The sequence below is a fragment of the Manis pentadactyla genome, chromosome 16 (assembly GCF_030020395.1).
Source record: "Manis pentadactyla isolate mManPen7 chromosome 16, mManPen7.hap1, whole genome shotgun sequence".
NCBI lineage: Eukaryota > Metazoa > Chordata > Mammalia > Pholidota > Manidae > Manis > Manis pentadactyla.
The window spans coordinates 68522700-68543981 of record NC_080034.1 but is presented as its reverse complement, the minus strand read 5'-3'; the positions used below and the strand labels follow the sequence as shown (position 1 = coordinate 68543981).

The 21282-nt window shown below is 41.1% G+C and overlaps 1 protein-coding gene across 1 annotated transcript in view; it reads left to right on the top strand.

Annotated features, from left to right (window-relative positions):
* Nucleotides 1–21282, top strand: part of GMDS (GDP-mannose 4,6-dehydratase) — a 775818-nt gene that overhangs the window by 491597 nt on the left and 262939 nt on the right. The gene's annotated exons all lie outside the window — the stretch shown is intronic.

The following is a 21282-nucleotide window of genomic DNA, read 5'->3' as shown; positions in this document are numbered from 1 at the left end:
TACACAAAAAACACTATACAACTTAACAACAAAAGTCATATATAGTGGCCATACTTTTGTAGGACTTTAAACTTCATGATTACCACTGTAGAAATCTGATTGTAAAGTTGGAAGAAAAAAAAAAGACATTATCAAAGATTAAAAATACATCAACAATCTTTATCTGGGGTAATATGTTTACTGAATATCTGACAGTCAGCTACTTAGAAACTTCATTGAAAAAACAAGTGAAACTCCTGATTGCTATACAATCTATAAGAGATAATTGATGCTAATAATTGGAATACTTTGATAGGCAAAAATGAGGCTCTTTGTGAGTAGGAGAGCTTGCTATTTGATATAGCGTATCTTTATATTAACATTAAACTTTTATTAATGGGAAGTTTAGCTTTTCCCAGAATGATAGATTTCTTCATAGTATTATATTGATGTTTACATTTGGACATGAAAGTTTTTATTTTTATGAAGTTAACAATGAAATAGTATATGTATACATAATGGGAATATTATTCAGCCATAAAAAGAAAACAAATCCTACCATTTGCAACAACGTGGATGGAGCTAGAGGTATTATTCTCAGTGAAATAAGCCAGACAGAGAAACACAAATATCAAATGATTTCCCTCATTTGTGGAGTGTAACAGCAAAGCAAAACTGAAGGAACAAAACAGCAGCAGACTCACAGACTTCAAGAAGGGACTATAGCTGTTACCAAAGGTGCTGGGGAGAGTGGGTGGGGAGGGAGGTAGAAGGGGATTAAGGGGCATTGTAATTAGCACTCATAATATAGGTATGTCACAGGGAAGGCAGTATAGCACGAAGAAGACCAGGAATGACTCTGTACCATCTTACTATGCTGATGGACAGTGATCGCAATTTGATAATAGGGGTGAATGTTGAAACCATGATGTGGCTCACGTGAAACATTCATAAGATTGTTTATCAATGCTACCTTAATTAAAAAAAAAGAAATAGTGTATGCATTAAACAGATTTCATAGAAACATTGTAATTTCACCTGAAATGATCTTAATGTTTTTATACCTATTATTTAGCTTGGGTATTTAAATACATAACCATATCCAGTTGTAAGGATTTTTTTTTTTAATCTAAACTTTAACAGCCACATTGTAAGTGACCATATGTAGCTTCTTGGCGTTTTTTATCCTATAATCTGATTATTTTCTGGCAGAAGAAGCAATTTAAATAGACTTTTTAAACATACTTTTACACTTTCTCAGAAGTAACAATTTCAGCTGTTGTCCAGATGACCAGGCTACATATTTCTGTTGAGGTCACTGAGGACTGCTAGATCATTTTGGGTTGTTAAGGATCTAGAAGCATGATATTTGGTTTTCTAAGGCCTTCCTCCAGGACTCTTTACTTATTTTAGTCAATTATCTAGAAAAGGTACTTTATTGCAAACTTCCCTTTAGTCCAGATAATAGATACTTTCAGAAGGATTGCCATTTCATGCTTTATTGCTTAATCCACAAGTAACTTTTATATTTACCATTTTTTTAATTCCACTTTTAAATTTTACTAACATTGGGCAAGGTTGGAGGACCCAGGTCAGTGCGTCTCTAGAGTAAATACTGAGTTGGAAGAGTCAGGATATTTAGAGAAATAAACCTTCCCACTGCCCATTTTAAATACTCTCAGATACTCAACTCTCAGTATACAGACTTTAATTACATGCTTCTAAAACTTCACTTGGCAATTGGTATATGACATAAGGTGATATTTTAAAGGAACTTCCCTCTGGATTTTTAAATCCCTTGGGCTATTCTTCTGTATTTCAGTTGGGAGTATTTTTCACCTTTAAATAAAATTGTACCCTTTTATCTTTGGGCTGCAGGCTTTCCAGCACCCACAATAGGCCTTCTTCTGTCTAGCCTCTTAGTTCATGCAGCCTCCATAGCAGTGATTTATCACTTTGTTGTTTGTGTGTCTGTCTACCCAGACAGATTACGATTTCCTTGAGGGCAAGAATGGTGCGTCTCATTTGGTTTCGTCAGTGTCTAATTCAGAAACACATAGGATGAGCTCAATAAATGCTGGTGACTGAATAGACAGGAGACTGGCCTGACTAGTGAGGGACAATTAGATACGTGTTACTGCATTATTCCAGAGGCCATAGCACATTTCTCTGGCAGTCCTTCGAAATTACCATCTGAAACTATTCCAACCCCTAGAAGAAGAGCAACAGAACTCTCCTAGTATGCAAATATTTGGGGAAAATGCATTAACTCTTTCTAGTTGGGTAACTTTTAGTTTCTGGAAACAGTGGTATATGATCCTTGACTTATCTGGAAGAGTTACTATGATTCCCTAAAGTATGTGGCCTGGCTTCTAGAATAATCTTTTCATTATGTTTTTTTCTTTCTGTGTTTTCAATCACATTGAGGTGAAAAGCTGACTTAACAGACCTAATGTAGTTTTGATAAGTGTGAGCATGTGCACTGTTATAACACCACCTGTGCTGGCAAGAACATCTTATTAGCAAGCCCATGTATTAACACACTATTAAAATTCAGAAAAGACTGACTTCAAGAGCTTGCTTTGGTCAAAAATCAAAATTGTGTTCCACTGTTGAGGCGGGAAATGTACCTTAATTAACATAGATCATCTGCAGCCAGGAGTACAGGGACAAGGGGTGACTCCAAGCCTTCTTGCCCTCTGGGGCAGGGCCTGGGAGCAGAAGGCTCCAAGAGCCTGCCACTGACCCCTCAACCCATCAGGGTACCAGCCGGGGTCGCCTCTGAGTGTCTGAGTGCACTCTGCTGCCGGCTCCCTGCCTCTCTCCAGTTTTGATTGTTGCTGAGACACACATTTCTTGCTAGTTAAATGTATGGGAAAATGGCCTAGGAAGGAAAGAAAAAAAGGTTATGGCATCACTAACTTGCTCTCTAGTATAAAAGTTTGTTAGTTTAGCATTTTGGCATAAATTAGTTGTCTGAAACACTCTTTAAGTGATAGCATCCAGAAACACTTTTTTGAAGTTTTAGGGCAGCCTACATTTTCAACATATAACATTTATACCATTTTAGACTAGAAGGTACACTTAGAAATTGTCTACTCTAATTAGATGTAGAAATCTAAATAAGCCAATGATTTATCTGGTGTTGCACAGTCAGGACTAAAAGAAAAAAGACCTATGAGCCTTGTTTATTACTGTTTTTTCTTTCCACTATTGTCTCATATTGTCTTATTATTTTAAAGATTAATAGAACTTGGCCATAAAACTTCTTGACTCATTTCTGAAAATACATCCTGTCATGTGTTTATGATACATGTACGTTTTAATTTGTATACTTCAAAATAAATTACCTTAAAAACATCATGGTCTATGAAATCTGACATCATACTTACCAGCATGGGTTCTTTGTGAACATATTTTTAATGGTAATAAATGCTTAGCTCTTCAAGTCGAGGGGGTAGTTATAAAAAGGCAAGTTTGATTGCTGCTCCATGTTACAAGCTAAAGTATCAAACGTTCTTTTTCTTCATGCTTTGCTGGCAGTGTTTGTTGTGGACTCTGAATTATAAAAGCATTAGATGGTTATATTTCGGTGGTTATCTACTGTATCTGCTCAGGAACCGCCTCCACTTGGGTGGTCATCCATTCCGAGGCAGACCCCAGGGAGGTCACCCCACAGCTGCACTCATTCCCCTGAGCCCAGTGCGAGCCCCAGCTTTTGAGGGCTTCCACGCAACTCCTTTGGCACAGATGGGGCCCTCTGTTCCCCAAAGCTCTGCTCCCTTGGAAGGGACAGTTCATGTAGAAAATAAAGTGACTTACGCCTTAAATGTTAATTAAAAATGTGTGGGTGGCTGCGTGGGCTCTGCAGAGGCTAATATTGGGTGTGCTGTCACAGGTGAGCGTTTTGGCCCAGCTTCTTTGCTGTCAGATCCCAGCAGAGCTGTCCTCCACAAAGACAAGGCCATGTTTATGACACAGTCCAAGCTAGGGTCCTGCACAAGTCTTAGGAGATTGCTTTTTGGCTTTGACATTTAATATTTTTTATAATAAACTTACTAAAACTTCTTTGTTCCATCGTTTCCTGGCATGGCCCAAGGGTCTTCTCTCTCTTGGATCCATGCAGCCTTAGGACTGGGCTTTCTTAGTGAAGGTCTTCTGTCTTTAATGGAGGCTACTCTTTAGAAATCTCTAGATCCTTTACCCCCCTTTGTTATGTTGAGAACTGTAATCACTACTCCCTTTACCCCCTCTCCACAGAGCCATTATGCATGGAAACAGTGGTTTTAAATTTCCTCCTATTGATTAAGTTATATATTGTTAATTATTCCAGCTCATCAGTATTGGATCAAAGCATTTAGAAAAAAAGTAACACTGGTACCATTTTAATCTGGCACTGTTAAATATTCACAACAGATGTCTTATCAGCTCTGTAGACAGGGTGGATGGATAGAGAAAGAAGGAAGAAAGCAAGGGGAAAGGAGGGAGAAAGGCAGCTCTCCTCCTCATTCTACCCGCCCATTGGCACTTCTGCTCTTCTGAACAAGAGAGAAGCCTTTATAAAGAATGTGATAGTTCATGAAGCTTATTATCGCAGACCTTTTTTTTTTCACTGCACTTACCACAATTGTAATTCACTCATTGTTTGTGTAATCTGTGGTGATCTTTTTCCTCCACTACGTGGTCAGCTCCGCTAGGGAAGGGCCTAATGTTGCCTATTCACTCCTAAATCCTCATACACTGGCCCACTTCCTGGCCATTGTAGGCTGTCCACAAGTGTTTATTAACTGGGTGGATGATGAGACTGGCTTCTCACAGCACCCCAACCTTATGTGTGATGCCCCTAGGAAGCTATTCTGATCCCCAGTCTAAGAACCTGTCTGCAAGCTCCCATTGCATCTTGTTCTTCATTTTGAAATCCACAGAATGCTTGCAGTTAGTTGTTCAGAGATGGTCTTCCACACCAGACCGTCAGGCTCAGGAGGGCTCACTCAGCCTGTGTGTCATTCTTCATCTCTGAGTCCCTAGTACCTAGCATAACACTGAGCACAGGTGGACCCTTAGACTGTGTTTGTTGAATGAATGAACAAGGAAACCTCCTCCAGACTACTGTTCTCACCCTCTTGGTAGAAAGGGAGTCGGGCTATCGCAAATGCATGGGCTGGCTGAGGCTTGAATGGGTTGAATGTGATAGAGCCCTCACTGTCTGGTCTCCTGGCCATGTGTCTTGTGTTTTTCCATTGCACCACCCTGACCCATTAGTGTGAAATCCACGTCGTGACTGCCCTCTGAAGAAGAGAGTTTCCATCCCTGAGCGACACAGCATCCTCCTAATGAGGGATCTGAAAATGAAGCTTAGCAGGAAGGGCTGCTGCCTTCCACATGTCCTTCAGGGACAGACAAGCCTGAAGTTGCCTAATTGGGCTGATGTGCTGTTCCAAATTGTTTCCACGAGACTGAGGGACATCTCACTTAGAACGTCCAGGTCACCTAGGTTCCCTTCAGAAATTCCCAAACGAAATATTTGAGAAGCTGTGGGGCAGGTACTTCTTTTCTCTCTAAGGTGAAGCCGTGGTGCATAGACATGATATTCAGGCATACATACCCACGCCCCCAAATCCATCTATCTTAAAAAGAGATTGCTTTCCCAGAGCTCCTGAAGGGGTCATGCTCCCTGGCTGTAATAGTAGCCATAGAGACTGAGCTAGTTGGTTTCGAAGTATCTTGTCATTCTAATCTTTAAAAACACAAATAATTTAATTCAAAAGATTTATCCTCTTTAGTGAGTTTATCATAGACAGAAGCAAAAGCAAAGGCCGTGAGGAACTCCTCATGGGGCAGGTTTTGTGGATCTGCTGTCCTGAGCAGAAAAGGAGGCAGCAGGGTGCACCGTGTCCTGGGTGGGCAGGGGTGGCCTTGGCAGGAATCAGATGCCCTCAGGCTTGGAGGCGCTGCTTTTTAGTGAAGAGCTGCCTCAAAGGCGCTCAGGACTGGACAGACGGAGAGCGCTGGTCCTGAGAACAAAGCGTTGGTGCCAGGGCCCCATCTTGCTCTGGGTGCCGTGCCCTCACCCCTCATCCAGTAGTGTTTTTCCATAAGGAAGCTCCAGATCGTCATATGGCAGCACTATCTGTTCACATAATGAGTCAAAATGTCAAAAAATCTTTCTTTTTAGGTTATGTTAATTAGCAGAATAGACTTAGAACTGTGTCCTTGGGTGGTTGGGGGGAGAAAAAAATTTTGACAACTTGATTTATAAATATGAGTACTTCTAAATTTAGGGAGTAGAAATTCATTGTACAAAAGGGCTCCCCACAGGATTCTTTGAAGTTGTGAGATCCCCCAGTACAGTAAAAATATAAAGCAATGCCTTTTTAATTTATACACATTTTTGAAAGCATGCATCCTTTGTCTCTCTTTGTGCCTCATATGATGTGTCAGACTTCCATGAAATTTCAAGAGCCCCATTGTGATGTAAAAACATCTAGTTGCCTACGAAAAGAAAACATCATGCCATAGGAATTGCTTACCAAACACATCGTGCAATACCATAGTTGGCAGAAAGCATCCAACTTCAGTAGTTAGGGACTCACTGCCCTGAACAGACTCCTGTGTACCTGTGGTCAAGCCTTCTGTGAGCCTGTAACTCATCTGCACTTTTCACCACACTAAAACCATATGCTGCCCTGGCTTCATAAAGCGGCGGATGGTCATGGGCCCTGCTTCTGGAGTAAGACAAATGCTCTTTTCTTCTCCGCCTGTGCTCGTGGTTTAAAGCTGTAGCTGAAGCCCAGCTGTGCTCCTGAACCTTTGTCTCCTGAAGTTGTACAAACTACTAGCAATCTGCTTTCTCTTTCGTTTTTTGTAATGTTTGCCATTTTTGTCCTGCAGCAAAAACCCAGCTGAATTTTCACTCTAAAAAAATGATATGACTGGGAAGGCAGCTTCATCATAGCAAACTTACAAAACTTTGCAATGAATTTCTAAAAACTAAGGTTTCTTTAACATTCTTCAGAAGATATCATAAAGATGCAAAATTGGGACCATGAAGGAGGTTTTATTTGGCATTTATGGCAAATTTTGTGCTGTCTTTATATGTTCAGATCATATGCTAATCAGTGTAGGTTTGTTTATATGTACTTCTTTTAGATGAGTCATTTTAATAAATGAAAATAATTAAAAATTACAATTCCATGCATATACACTCACTTCCTTTATGAAAAGTAATTTAGTCAATAACAGGTACATTTTACATGATTCAGACAGCTGAAATTAGAAATTAGTTTTTCCTAAGACTTTCATTTTTAATATTAGTATTTAGTTACACTTTCTTTTTTAAAAAACAACTTGAGTACATTTTCTTCATCGTGTTCTGAATATGCTACAGTTACCATTTGAGCCTATTATGCTGTGTTTTTAGGCATTTTAATCATACCTGTAAAACCTGAAACTTTTAATACAGGTAAGGTTGCCTGACATCAAGCACATTAAAGTCATAAACCATTTTAAGCCAAATATATTATATAAAACGCATACAATTTTTGTGAAAATTCCAAACATGAAGCATTCAAGTCAAAGAGAAAGACTTCTTTACTAAATCACCTTTCTTCTATCCATTGTGTTTTCAAAAAGTAAACTGCTTGTCAACTCTTGCAATTTTTCCATTGATTCCTTATAATACCTTTTTAATGTATACTGCATTTGGCATAAATGTTTTCTCTAGAGTCAAAAAAAATCCAAGCTCAATTTAAAAATTAAACTATGAAAACAATTTCTTAGTTTCTTTTTGAGTTTTGGTGTTTGAATTCATACAAGAAAGCTTTCAAATTTTAAACATGTAGTAGTAATACATGGCCATTAAGTTATGAAAGGAGGAATGAGGAAATGTACTTGCATTTTCCTGCCAGATTATTTTCATGAATATTTTTAGTGCAATAGTGTGTAAAAGAACATGACTAAAATTGACCTGAAAAAAATTTTTTTTTGGTATCATTAATCTACAATTACATGAGCAACATTATGTTTACTAGACTCCCCCCATCATCAAGCCCCCCCAACATACCCCATTACAGTCACTGTCCATCAGCATAGTAAGATGCTGTAGAATCATTGTTTGTCTTCTCTGTGTTATACAGCCCTCCCCATGCCCCCCACTACATTATGTCTACTAATAGTAATGCCCCCTTTTTCTCCCCTTATCCCTCCCTTCCCACCCATCCTCCCCAGTCCCTTTCCCTTTGGTAACTTTTAGTCCATTCTTGGGTTCTGTGAGTCTGCTGCTGTTTTGTTCCTTCAGTTTTTTTCTTTGTTCTTAATACTTCACAGATGAGTGAAATCATTTGGTACTTGTCTTTCTCTGCCTGGCTTATTTCACTGAGCATAATACCCTGTAGCTCCATCCATGTCATTGCAAATGGTAGGATTTGTTTTCTTCTTATGGCTGAATAATATTCCATTGTGTATATGTACCACATCTTCTTTATCCATTCATCTACTGATGGACACTTAGGTTGCTTCCATTTCTTGGCTATTGTAAATAGTGCTGCGATAAACATAGGGGTGCATCTGTCTTTTTCAAACTGCACTGCTGCATTCTTAGGGTAAATTCCTAGGAGTGGAATTCCTCGGTCAAATGGTATTTCTATTTTGAGTTTTTTGAGGAACCTCCATACTGCTTTCCACAATGGTTGAACTAATTTACGACCTGAAAATTTTATTCAATATATATAGTATCATCTGTTCTGTGAACAAAATTGTCTAGTGACTTTGATACAATGTTGTTTTAACACATTGTAATTGTGTACCTTTGGGAGTTTGTAATACTAGTCTTAAATATGGATTTAAAAAAATGTTCTCTGGAGTTTTGGTCACATGTTTCTTTTTGAAATGGCCCACTTAAGAACAGTTTTTTCCCTTTTCAAATATTTATGTTTTCTGAATTCTCTGATAAGCCAAAAAAAGGTTTTAGAGCACAGCTTCTTCTCCATGTAGTCTGCAGCTGGAGCCTGGACTGGCTTCTGCCTTCTCCATAATCCAAGGAGCTCTCACTCTAAGATTTTGGGGTCCCACTTACTTTCACAGGGTACATGTTCAGATGGATCTTGAATCCATTGCACATGTATGATTTGTAACCAAATAATCTAGGATTTTCTATGTAAAATTATGAGCTCAGACCCCTGGGGTATATCAGAATTGGAAGGTGGGCTCAAGTGGGCTCCCTTGGTGAAATTGGGATTTTAGATCTCTGGTGATGGGTCTGAAACTGCTTGATGCAAACCCTCCTATTCAAGGCATTGGCTCCCTGGTCTGTATACTGAAGCCCACACTCTGTGGCCTGGTCATCGAGGCCTGGCATGGCCTGCCCTAACTTTACTTTCTGGCCTTTTCAATTGTGTTCTCAGCTGGGCTTGTTCAGGAAAATATTCAGATCCCAGGGACAGAAGGGGTTTTCCTCTTCCAAACTTGTGTGGTGAGTTCCAGTACCACTTTCTACTTTGTAGTGTTCATTCTGCCTATGTGCTTTATCTCCCCTACTAGGCTTTGTTTTAAAAGCAAGAGTCATGTGCGTTATAGTCCCTGCTGGGTTTCGTATACAGATGAAACTCAGTAAAGTTTGGTGAGTGAATGTATGTGTTCTCTTGTAACCTTAATGAATCAACTAGTGGTGGTAAGTGATCAGAACTGTGCTGAGGTGTGTATGAAATGACAGGCAGTCCCTACATAATAGGGTTGCCACATTTAGCAAATAGAACTATAGGATCCAGTTGTTTAATTTCAGATGAACAGCAAATACATTTTACTGTGTGTCCCAAATAATGCATGAGAATATCTATACTAAGAAATTACTCATTGTTTACATGAAATTAAAAATTAACTGGGCATCTGCATTTATTTGGTACTCCTACTTGGTGGCCTTGGTTAACGTGGCACCAGGGCTACTTCTGCTCTCCAAATATGTCACCCCTCCATCTGGTCATAGACTTCAGATAAAGGACGTTTCCTTACAGTGCACATCATGATGGCCGAAGTCACACCCAAACCTTTTTGTTCACAAATAACACCTTAACAGAAATGAGCTGGGACGTGGTACCTCCTCCCACCAGCCATGTTATAATGGGCACAGTGTCAGTTGCATGGAGAGCCTGGTGGAGGAGGTTCCCAGCCTCTCAGTACAGGGGCACTTTCTAGGGGAAAAGTTGCTCAGTCAGCAGAGGCACAGGGATGAAGAGCGGTGAGCACCGGAGGGGAGGTGCAGCTTACCCATGGGCAGCCTGGTCCGGCCTGGAGATTCCCTCAAGGCAGCTGAATTGAGACCTTTCTGGCATAACCCAGTATTTTGAGGCCTCTGGGTGTAGTTCATTTGAGGAGGTAGAAAAGCTGATGATGAACAAGGTAAAGTGAGAAACAAAGATGTGTGGGTCATTTCAGTGGGAGGGGAATTAGAGCCTAAAATCACTTCAGTGATTCTGGCAAATTCAGTTTCCTTGAGCCTGTGTCTCCTGCTTTTCTGATTACTCACTCTCTTCACCACCACTTTGCTCTGAGAGCAGTCTCCAGCGCTCCATGCCACTTCACAAACCCCCAGCCCTTCCCAACTACAGTCCTGGTTAATGTCACCACTCGAATCCAAAATGCCACATCTGTGAACACTTCCCAAGGCTTACCTTACTTCTTTGCACGTGACCCGTTTCTACCATACATTCTTCTCATTCTTTTCTTCTCTTGCTGCTCCCCCTTCCTCTCCATCCCCTTTTCCAGAATTCCATCTTCTGCCCCTTTTCTATGTCAACCTTACTCCAAGCACTGGGGGCACTGTAGTGATATAAGCCAACAGGCTGCCGCTTTCCATGAGCTTATACTTTAATGAAAGAGGTTCAAGCTCAAAGGCTAGGTACTACCTCGGCTTTGGAGGAAGTCACACACAGCAGTGGCAGAGTGGCTGGGACAGGGTGGTCAGTGAAAGCGGCAAAGTCCTCTCTGAAGAGCTGCCACCTAAGCTGACAGTTGGATGATGAAACAGAGTCAGAAAGCAAAACACCAGATCAAGTACTTTGCACGGAGATGACAGCAAGTGTGGAAGCTCTGAAACAGGCCCCAGTTTACTAATTTGAGGAACAGAAAACAAGCCAAAGTTCCTGAGACAAAGCAAATGAGGAGGAGAGTGCTATACGCCATGCGAGGACACAGCAAGAAGATGACTGGAAGCCAAGAAGAGGGATCTCACCAGAAACCAACCTTGCTGACACCTTGATCTTGTACTTCTGGCCCCCAGAATCATAGGAAAATAAATGTCTGTTGTTTAAGCCATCTAGCCTGTAGAACTTTGTGGTGGCAGCACTAGCCAAATTAATATGGCCTTCTTGTCTTATCCACTGTCCTTTTACAGGGCTCAGCAGCCTATGGCTCCAAACAGCACTGTGTGCTGAGACCTTCCGTCCATCTCACTAGTTCAGAACTCTGTCCACCCACCATCCTGCTCCTCCTGAATCTGCCACCTTTGTTCATGTGACCACCTTGTGCATAGGTGTCCTCATCAAAAATGGAGGCCATCCTAGAGCTCTTCCCCCTTCCCCTTGCCCCATCCACAGTGAGGCTTAGAGCCCTGTTTGTTCCACTTTCAAAGACACCAGTCAAATCTCTGTCTCCAGAGTCATCCCTATGTGCCACCTGTTACTTGGACGTTCATTATCTTTACCTAAAAAAGGTTTCCTAACCTATCTGTCTGCAGTTTAGGTACCCACTTTGATAGCAAAAAGTTATACCACCATACAAAGTAAAATCTAGATCATATTATTCCCCTGTTCAAGGTCCTCACAATAAGATCTGATGTGGTACGAATACACGTAGAATAGAAGCATCATCACAGTCTGCTCTGCCCCTTACCTCGCGACACCTCTACTGTGCAGCAGCTCTGAACAAATCGCAGCCTGTACCGGTCCACACAGTTCTATGTTTTGTCATCTCCTATGCTTTTTTACATGCTGCTCCCAATTGAAGAAATTTCCTCCACCTTCAACCCACCTGTCCAGTCTAATTTTCACTAGACTTGAAGCTATCTAATAGAAGGCCCTTGTCTTTCTATCTTTCTATCCTCACTAATCATTTTTCAGTAGTTGCCTCATGAATTTGTTGAGTAAATAAATAGAGAATGTGTCCTAAAGGCTTTAAGCACAGTGGTTCTCAAACACGTGATTTTTGTTCCCCAGGAGATATTTGACAATGTCTGGAAACATTTTGATTATCACATCTGGAGGGTCAAGGCCAGGGATGCTGCTAACCATCCCAGCATACGTAGCACCAGCAAGGAGTTCTCCAGCCCAAAGTGTCCTAAGGGCCATGGTTGAGAAACTCTGCCTTAGCTTCTGTCCTGTAGGGAGCCAAGCTCCCTGATCCCCCAGCTTAGCTTGTGCCTTTGTTGTGGCTCTTAGGAGATTCCTCTGATCATGGCTTTGCTTTTCCATCCTCTCCCCAAACCATGCTCCCCGAGGCCAGAATTTAGTGCTTTCAGTGCTTGCCCTGTGGCTCAGTAAGTGATAGTTGAGTAGAATGAATGAAGAAATAAATGAATGGTAGGAGATGCTAATTTAGATTTTGTCTTTATGTTTTAAACATATATTATCTGTGCCTGTCTGTGTCTGGTGGTTATGACTGGAAATGCAAAGTAGGGTGAGGTGGAACATAAATGGAGAACTGTATGAGATCCTGGTTGCCAGGACCCTGGTGTCAGACAGAATCCAGGTAATTGGTGTGCATGTGCATTTTGTTTCTCATTTCTGCTCTGTAGAAATGTACATAGGAGAGGCAAAAGGGGCAATTATTCAGTGCACTGCTGCCCAATAGATTCTGCAGTAGTAGCATTGTGCTTTATATGCCTCATGTGAGAGGGATTTCCCCTGGGCAAGTTCAGTCTGGATTCAGTGAGAATGAATACTAACAATGGAATTTTAGGGGTAAAAGTGTTTATACCAAACTTTATTCTCATGGTGGCAGGTTAAGTGCTGAAATCACATCTGACTCTTGGGCATTCTCAATCCATCTCCATCTCTGCCTCCAGGCAGAGCACTGGGCAGAGCTCTTTGTATAGTAACACCAACAATAATGGCACATTGCCAAGGAGTGTGTAAGCATTAGCCTATGCAGTAGGCCAGTTACATCATTAAGTAGTTTATGATCAGGTGAGGATCCTGGCCATAGGAACTCTTTCATTTTCTCTACACTGCACCCCTCCAGGACTCTTGCCTTACAATCTGTGTGCCCTCAATCTTCTGCAATGATCCCTGTGTGAGAAAGCTGGAGCTTTGTAACCAGATTCCACAACAGCAACAGAAGATAACAGCAGCATACAGATAACAATGAGAATTATGATACAGATAACAACAAAAAATATAATAATAATAGTCATCCTCAAGCCTGAGGAGATCATTTGCCACCAAGTGGTCATTCCAGCCGTCTTCAAACCAGTCCCAGTTCATGATCTGCACTTTTGACAGGAGGCCAGTAATGGTATTGATAGGGAACTCTGTGCACACCCAGCGAGTAGCAGTTTTTTCTAGTATGTGTGCCCAATCCACAAAGACATTAGAGGAGATTAACCTTAAGGGCAATAAGACACATGTTTTAATGACACTAACATAAACAAATCTTGTCCATCAGGTAGGATGCATGCAAGAAAGTGGTCCTCTAACAGGACCATGGCAGGAAGGGGGTATGACTTTATTCACTTCTCTCTAATCCACAGTTGTATGCCAGAAGTCACCCAGCTTTTTTACTGGTCACACCGGGGAATTTGAAGTGCTATGGGTGGCTTTATAATACCTACCTTCTCCAGTTCCTGGAAGGTTTCTCCAATTTCTTTATGCCTTCCAGGTAATTTGTATTGCTTGGCAGTAGTCACCTGCCAAGGCACAGGCAAAGCTACAGGTGTGGGTTAGAATGTCCCCTCAGAACTGCCTTCACCACATGTATCCTCAGTCTGAATTCATCTGCACTGGCCTGCAGCCATAGGTCTGCAGGATATCTATCCCCAAAATATATTTGGGGATGGAAAAGATATACACAGTATACTCCTTTGGGGGTAGACACCCTATTCCTAATGGGATTTGGGCTTGTTTTATTCGGATAGCCTTAACCCTGTTTCCATCTGTAACAGCAGGAGTTCTGGGAAACTGCTTAGGGTTGCCATAAATCAGTTGAGTATTCTCCTGTGTCTGCCAGAGCCAGGGCATATATATACATTGGGGACCAATGAATTGATATTTCAATATGTGACCTCTAGTCTCCCTCTGGTTCCCCAAGGTGGTTGCCCTGAGCCTCCCCTCAATCAAACCATATTGACCAGTTGTCTTCCTGTGTGGGCTCAGGTGAGGTCAGTTCACTTTCCAGCAGGAATTCTTGTAGGCGCACAGGCCAGGCTTGTGGCTCTGTCTCTGGCCTTCACTTCTTGGTCCTCAGTAGCCAGAACTGCCGCTCTGGCTTCACCTGTTGCCACGGCTCCAGTAAGACTCTATCTGACTTGCCATCCAGTTTCTATCTGTCTGCCCCTACCCCTATTAAATCAGCCCATATCTGGGTCCTTGTGACCTTCACAGGACCCTTTAGACCCTTCCTCTCAGTAGCAGCCTGTACTCCCTTCCGTGCCTGCATCACTTCCTCCTCCCCCAAAGCTGCCACAGTATGGGTAACCACATTTATGAGCTGCCCTAAGTGAGGGGCAAGAATGGTCACTAAGGACCCAAAGAAGGACAAGGGAGCTATTTGTAGCAATGTATCCCTCATACCTGCTGTAAACAGCTCCTTGTCCAGGTGATAATTTACTGGATTACAAATGACATTTTTCATGCCTAACTCCTGTAACACTTGTTAGAGCTCGGTATATGTCTGCCATCTAGTAGGGGAAGATAGTAAGTCACCCTGATTAGGCCATAACAGTGTGAAGTGCAGCCATTACCCACTCAAGAAGTGAATGATTCCCTGGGGTCTGGTGTGCATTCTGTAGTCACTGATACAAAGCACGATGACTTGTCAGGGAAGCCAGCTTTCCCACCTCTGATCCAGACAGAATGATCTCATCTGCCCCTTTATCCCAAAGGTTCAGGAATCAGGCTGATATGAACTCTGAGGGTTTTTGCCATAAAAGGGAGCCCAAATCCACCAGCTCCACTTGTGTATAGGGTGGGAGCATGACATGGGGAGGGGGCTGCATCTCTCCTGGAGTAACCCATGGTTGCTGTGTCTTTATTTTCTTGACTACAACTGGGTGGGATTTCAGTAGAGGAGGGGTTGGTGCTTCTGGCACCACCTCTCCCTCCTTGTTCTCCCCCAGCTCCTCCAGCATTTCCGGGGCTGACGGAAACTCTTTCATTCCACAGAGCACCTCCCTTGCTACATTCTTTACCTTTTCCACAGTGTCTCACAGCAACACTATCTCAGTCTTCACAAGCACTCTTACTTTCTCCTCATTATCTCGCAGCTGGCCTTCTCATGCTGCCTCTTCTTGTGCTTTTTTTTTTTTTTTTTTGAGAGGGCATCTCTCATATTTATTGATCAAATGGTTGTTAACAACAATAGAATTCTGTATAGGGGAGTCAATGCTCAATGCACAATCATTAATCCACCCCAAGCCTAATTTTTGTCAGTCTCCAATCTTCTGAAGCATAACAAACAAGTTCTTACATGGTGAAAAATTCTTACATAGTGAGTAAGTTACATGGTGAACAGTACAAGGGCAGTCATCACAGAAACTTTCGGTTTTGATCACGCATTATGAATTATAAACAATCAGGTCAAATATGAATATTCGTTTGATTTTTATACTTGATTTATATGTGGATCCCACATTTCTCCCTGTATTATTATTATTATTTTTTTAAATAAAATGCTGAAGTGGTAGGTAGATACAAGATAAAGGTAGAAAACATAGTTTAGTGTTGTAAGAGAGTAAATGTAGATGATTAGGTGTGTGCCTGTAGACTATGTGTTAATCCAAGCTAGACAAGGGCAATAAAACATCCACGGATGCAGAAGATTTCTCTCAAAACAGGGGGGGTGAGGTTCTAAGCCTCACCTCTGTTGATCCCCAGTTTCTCACCTGATGCCCCCCCTGCGACTGTGCCTGTCTTAGGTTGTTCCTCCCTTGAGGAATCTTACCCGTCTCTGGCTAACCAGTCATCTTCCGGGGCCATACAGGGAAATGTAAAGTTGGTAAGTGAGAGAGAAGCCATATTGTTTGAAAAGGTTAGCTTTTTACTTCTTTGCAGATTTATGTCCTGTGGGTTTTATGCCCAGCATTTGTCTTGAGGTATCTTTACCACTTGGAAGAATTATGATACTCGGTAAATTCGATATGAGGCACGAATTCTATTTAAGGGTTGTAATTAGGTTCTTGTGCTTTTTGCAGGAGTACATCCTTCTCCTTCATGGCCTTTGCCTCTTCAACAGCATCTTACAGCACTTCTTTTTCCTCTTTCAAAGAATCTTTTACCTCCTCCGCAGCATCTCACAGCTCACATTCTTGCACTGCCTGTTCTCCTGCTTCTCACAAGGTTATGTCCTTCTCCTTTGTGGCATTTATCTCTCCCACAGTGTTTCACAGCAATGCCATCTCAGTCTTCAACAAATATTTTACTTCTTCCACAGCACTTTGCAGCCTGAGTTCTTGTGCTGTCTCTTCTTGTATTACCATTACATCCTTTACTACCTCCATAGCACATCGCAGCAATGCCATCTCAATCATCCATGAATTTTTTTATTCCTTTATGACGTTTACCTTCTCTGTGCTTCTCACAGGAGCGTGTTCTTCTCCTTTATAATCCTTCTTAACACTGTGAGGAATAGCTAACCCATGGTTCCTACTGCCTTGCAGACACTCTATTTCTTTAAGGAATTCCCTATTTTGCAAGAGTGCCTCCTCTACTGTCTCAAGCATCACCTCCACCTCCCACCAATCCTGGGGAGGGGCCCAATCCCCTAGGAGGTAAGCCATCTTGGACCACATGCCCACTGGGGGATACCTGCATGTCTCCCCATCCACAGGAGCAACTTGCTGAAGTACTCCTCCCATAAGGGCAGCTTCTTCTGTTTTATTCAGTCTGCAGCAAATCCTGCCAGCTATGCCAGTTGTCCCACCTGAGGGGGATTGGCCCCAGGCAAGTTCACTCTAGATTCAGTGAGACCAAATAACAGCAATGAAACATTAGGAGTAAAAGGTTTTAGACCAAACTTTATTCTCATGGTGGCAAGTCAAATGCAGGAATCACATCTGCCTCTGGGGTGTTCACAGTCCATCTCCATCTCTTCCTCCAGGCGTATTACTGGGCAGATCTCTCTATATACTAACACTGACAGTAATGGCGCATTGTCAATGGGTGTGTAAGCATTAGCCTACACAGGTGAGGATCCTGGCCATAAGAACTGTCATTTTCCTACACCATCCAATACAATAGCCACTAGCTCTTGAGCATTTGGAGTGTGGCTAGTGCAACTAAGGAGCTTGATTTTCAATTTTATTCATTTTAATGAAAGCAAACTTAAGTGGTCACGTGTGTCCCATGGTTACTGTAAGGACCACTGCAGACCTGACATCTTAGGCTGTCCCATCACACTTGGTGGTCTTGGGAATGTTTTGTTAACCTTATCATGACTCATCTTGTGCAGGGAACAATGATAACACAAAGTTCTGAAAAATAAGAAACAATGCAGCAGGAAAATTTCTAAAGACCCTAATGTTCTGGGTCATGTCTTCATTTTGTGGCAGACGGAAGTCAGGCTTAGCTGAGCAGGAGTCTTGAAGATGACAAGGAAGCCAAGCACCACTCTCAGACACTCTCAAACTCACAGTCCGTGGAATAAAATTACTCCTAGTGCCAAACCTGCTGTGGGAATGTGCTATAAGGACTCCTAGAACCTCTGACCTTTGACCTTTGAGCAGGTTCAGAATGTGCCACTTTCAAGTGGGAATGAGTATAAATTAATTCTAGAAGAGATTAAATTTGTTAATAAATTATAGAACCAGGTGGCAGAAAAGAATGTCTTTTGTTTGGAATTCACTTTGAAGGGGTGTATTTTTTTTAATAAGTTTTTAAATTATTAATAAGTAAGTCAAATCCCATAGCCCAACCAGCAAATATACTCTGAATGCCTATTGCTATGACCTCAATATCAGGAGGTACTAGGAGCATATTCAAGAGGACTGTGTGACATAACCGTCAAAAGCTTTGGAGCTCAGAATCTTTTGCAGTAAAAACTTTATTTTTAAAAATATGATTTTTTCATTCCTATTCTATTTTTTCTAATGATTTGGCAAGATAGGCAACTAGTAGTATTTGTTTTCTATTTCTTTACTAGATACTTTATTGTGGAAATAAAGTAATAAGTGTGACATCTTACTTTCTACATAATAAAAGAAAAGAGATTTAGGTGAAAATGAGAGAAATGTGTGTTTTCACTTTGAAACTGTAAAGAAAGCCCTAAGCAGCATTGAAGATATTTACTCTCTTTATCCTTCCTAGTCTAGTAATGTTTCAATATTTTTTAATGTTTTAATATTAATATTAGATGGTCATTTAAGGAAAGAAAAATTTCCTGCAACCAGATGATTTTAATAAAACAATATTGCTGTCTGTAAAACCGTTTTGCTTGTAACTACACCATCATACTTCCAGTGGAATTCCCCATGGCTTTTCTCAGATTGGCAGTAAGATCAGATTAGAAGTGTGAGTAAAATATTATTTCAATCAATTAAAGCATTAGGCTCATAAATCGATCAATAATTTTTCAAGAACATGATAGGTCATGATTTCATTTCATTGAAGAAAATGTGATAGCTAAGATGAAAAGACATGTTTATTTTTGTGTCACGTATTCTGTGATTAGTTAATTAAATATTTTCATCAGTTAGGGTGACCTCTTGTCACTCAGCTGCATATTAACTTTCACAACTGTGCCTCCCATCCTCCTGATTGTGGTCCAGAGAAACCCGATTCTCCTCCACACCTTCAGGCTCTGTCTTACCTCACTCTGGAGCGCCTTCCTTCCAGGGGGCTCCCTTTGGAGATGAGAGTCACCGAGCTTCCGTGGTCTAAGGCCCAAGGTCTCAAACATAAAACGGTTCATGGCAGGTCACATATTTTCCAGTATATTTTTTAAAGGTTTGGTTGAGCTAATTTAATTTCTTATATTCATTAATTCCTCTCCTTCCATCTCCACCCCCTCTGAATAAATGGCCCTTCACATGAATCCAATTTAGCTTCAATGCACCTTATTCACGCTGCCTTTTATTGCAAGCCACATTCCAGCCAGCTGTAAGACTGCCCGGCTGCCTCAGGTTTCCCGATTTAACTCTGGAAATGACTTCAACATGGCAAAATCTTTTCACTGGCCAATTTGGAAAACAGGATTCAGTTTGTGAAGAAAGTAACCAAAATGGCAACTGAAAGTGAAAAAGAGGCTGAAGAAGTTTGGGACGGGAAATAACCAGAGAAGGAATGAGGCCCCTTTGTACTTCTCCCGGTGCTCCTTCCTGCTTCCTTCTTCCCTAACGGGCCTGTTTGGTTTTCTTAAACTGAGGTCGGATGGGGAGGCGGTGGGTGGGGGAGCTGAAGCTGCAGACCAGGGTTGGGCCTCGCACTTCTGTCGCTCTCCTTGGGGCTTCTCTTCTTGGCTTGGGTGTAATTGTAGCACTGGTATAAACAAGGGGCTAGTGTGGGACTCTCTCCCAGCAGCTGGAGGGCAATGGGCAGCGGTGGCCAGGAGGAGGGTTAGAGCCCCGGCAAAGTCACACGGTCTCATCTGGGAGCAGCCATGGGAAGGGGAAACAGTGTGCAGCTGTGAGTGAGAATGCATGTCTAATCAAAGTAGGCTGAGGCATCCAATGTTCACATTTACATGGCTGGGGGTAAAAAATAGTAACACTTCCCTTTTACAAATACCACTGAACTTGAAGCCATCCTGCTAAATTTGCGTCTGTCTATTAGATCCAAAAGTTATTTTTAAGAAATTTATAGGGGGTGTTAAATGGTTAATTAAAAGTGGATTTATTGTGGGCTTTGGTAAAAGATATGTTATTTAATGTTACTGAGTATGTTATTCAATATGTTATTGAATCTGTAGGCAGACTTTAGATTCCAAAGGCTGATTGATTTCAAAGACAAGGGAGGATGTACTTTCAGATAAAAGTTGTGTGTTTGTCATTGCTTTTCTCTTTGGATATGTATTTTGGCTTTTCCCAAGAGCACAGAAATGTTATATTTAAATATGAATATAACTTAATAATAGGTGCTACTTATATCCCTACTATGTTGACTCTGTTATATGGAATATGTGATATCAAAATAAGCAAGTATATTATTCATAGTTTTTCCTACAGGGAATACTAAATTTTGAGTAATTTCAAAAGCCTAATACTTTCAGAAGGAAACAACTAACCATAATAATTTGTATATTTAGCTATACCATTTAGACATAACTACTAAATATTGATAGTCGATTGAATTTATGGAGTTCTTTGGTTTCACTAATCATTTCAGCATGTAAGTAAGATATTGATATAGTCATATTAAGCTAAAAAAGATTTACCTGTCTGGCTAAATTTGGAGCACAAATATTTTTATTACATTGATAATTTCTTTAAAATAGGTTGGAAGTTTTCCAGTCATCCAAGACTACCCCTAACATTTTTCCGAATTAGCATAATCTATTCTAGATTGTCAGGGATTAGTCTAAGAATATGAGTGGGCCCTTTCTCCAACACAGCCATTCATAGCACCCATTTATTCCATGTCCCATTATGTTGGACTCTTCTGTTTGGACCATCAAATGTATGATAGCTTGGACTTGGAACAGCTCAGTATGCCAGGTTGGATATGGATTTATTTCTCAATTGTCCTCCAACCAACAGTATTGAGCATTTGATTTAGGACAGTATCGCTGGGAATGTAAAAGATATACAGAAATGGAAACCACATGATTTGACAAATGTTTGTGCATGGGAGGCACAGGAAAGAGCCGAAGGTAACTCTACATATCAGACCAGCAGAATAGATGGCAGTGCCATTTAAAATAAAAAAAGAAAGAAAAAAATCAAAAGATGGCTTTGGGAAAGAAGGTAAGGCTTTATTTCTAAAATACTAGCCCGTACTTTGTGACCAGTCTGTTTTCAACAAGGGTACCAAGACAATTGGATGGTGAAAGAACATTATACCATACACAAAAATTAACTGAAAATGGATTACAGACATGCATGTAAGTGCTTAAACTATAACACACTTAGGATAAGACCTGAAAAAAAATCTTCCCAACCTTGAATCA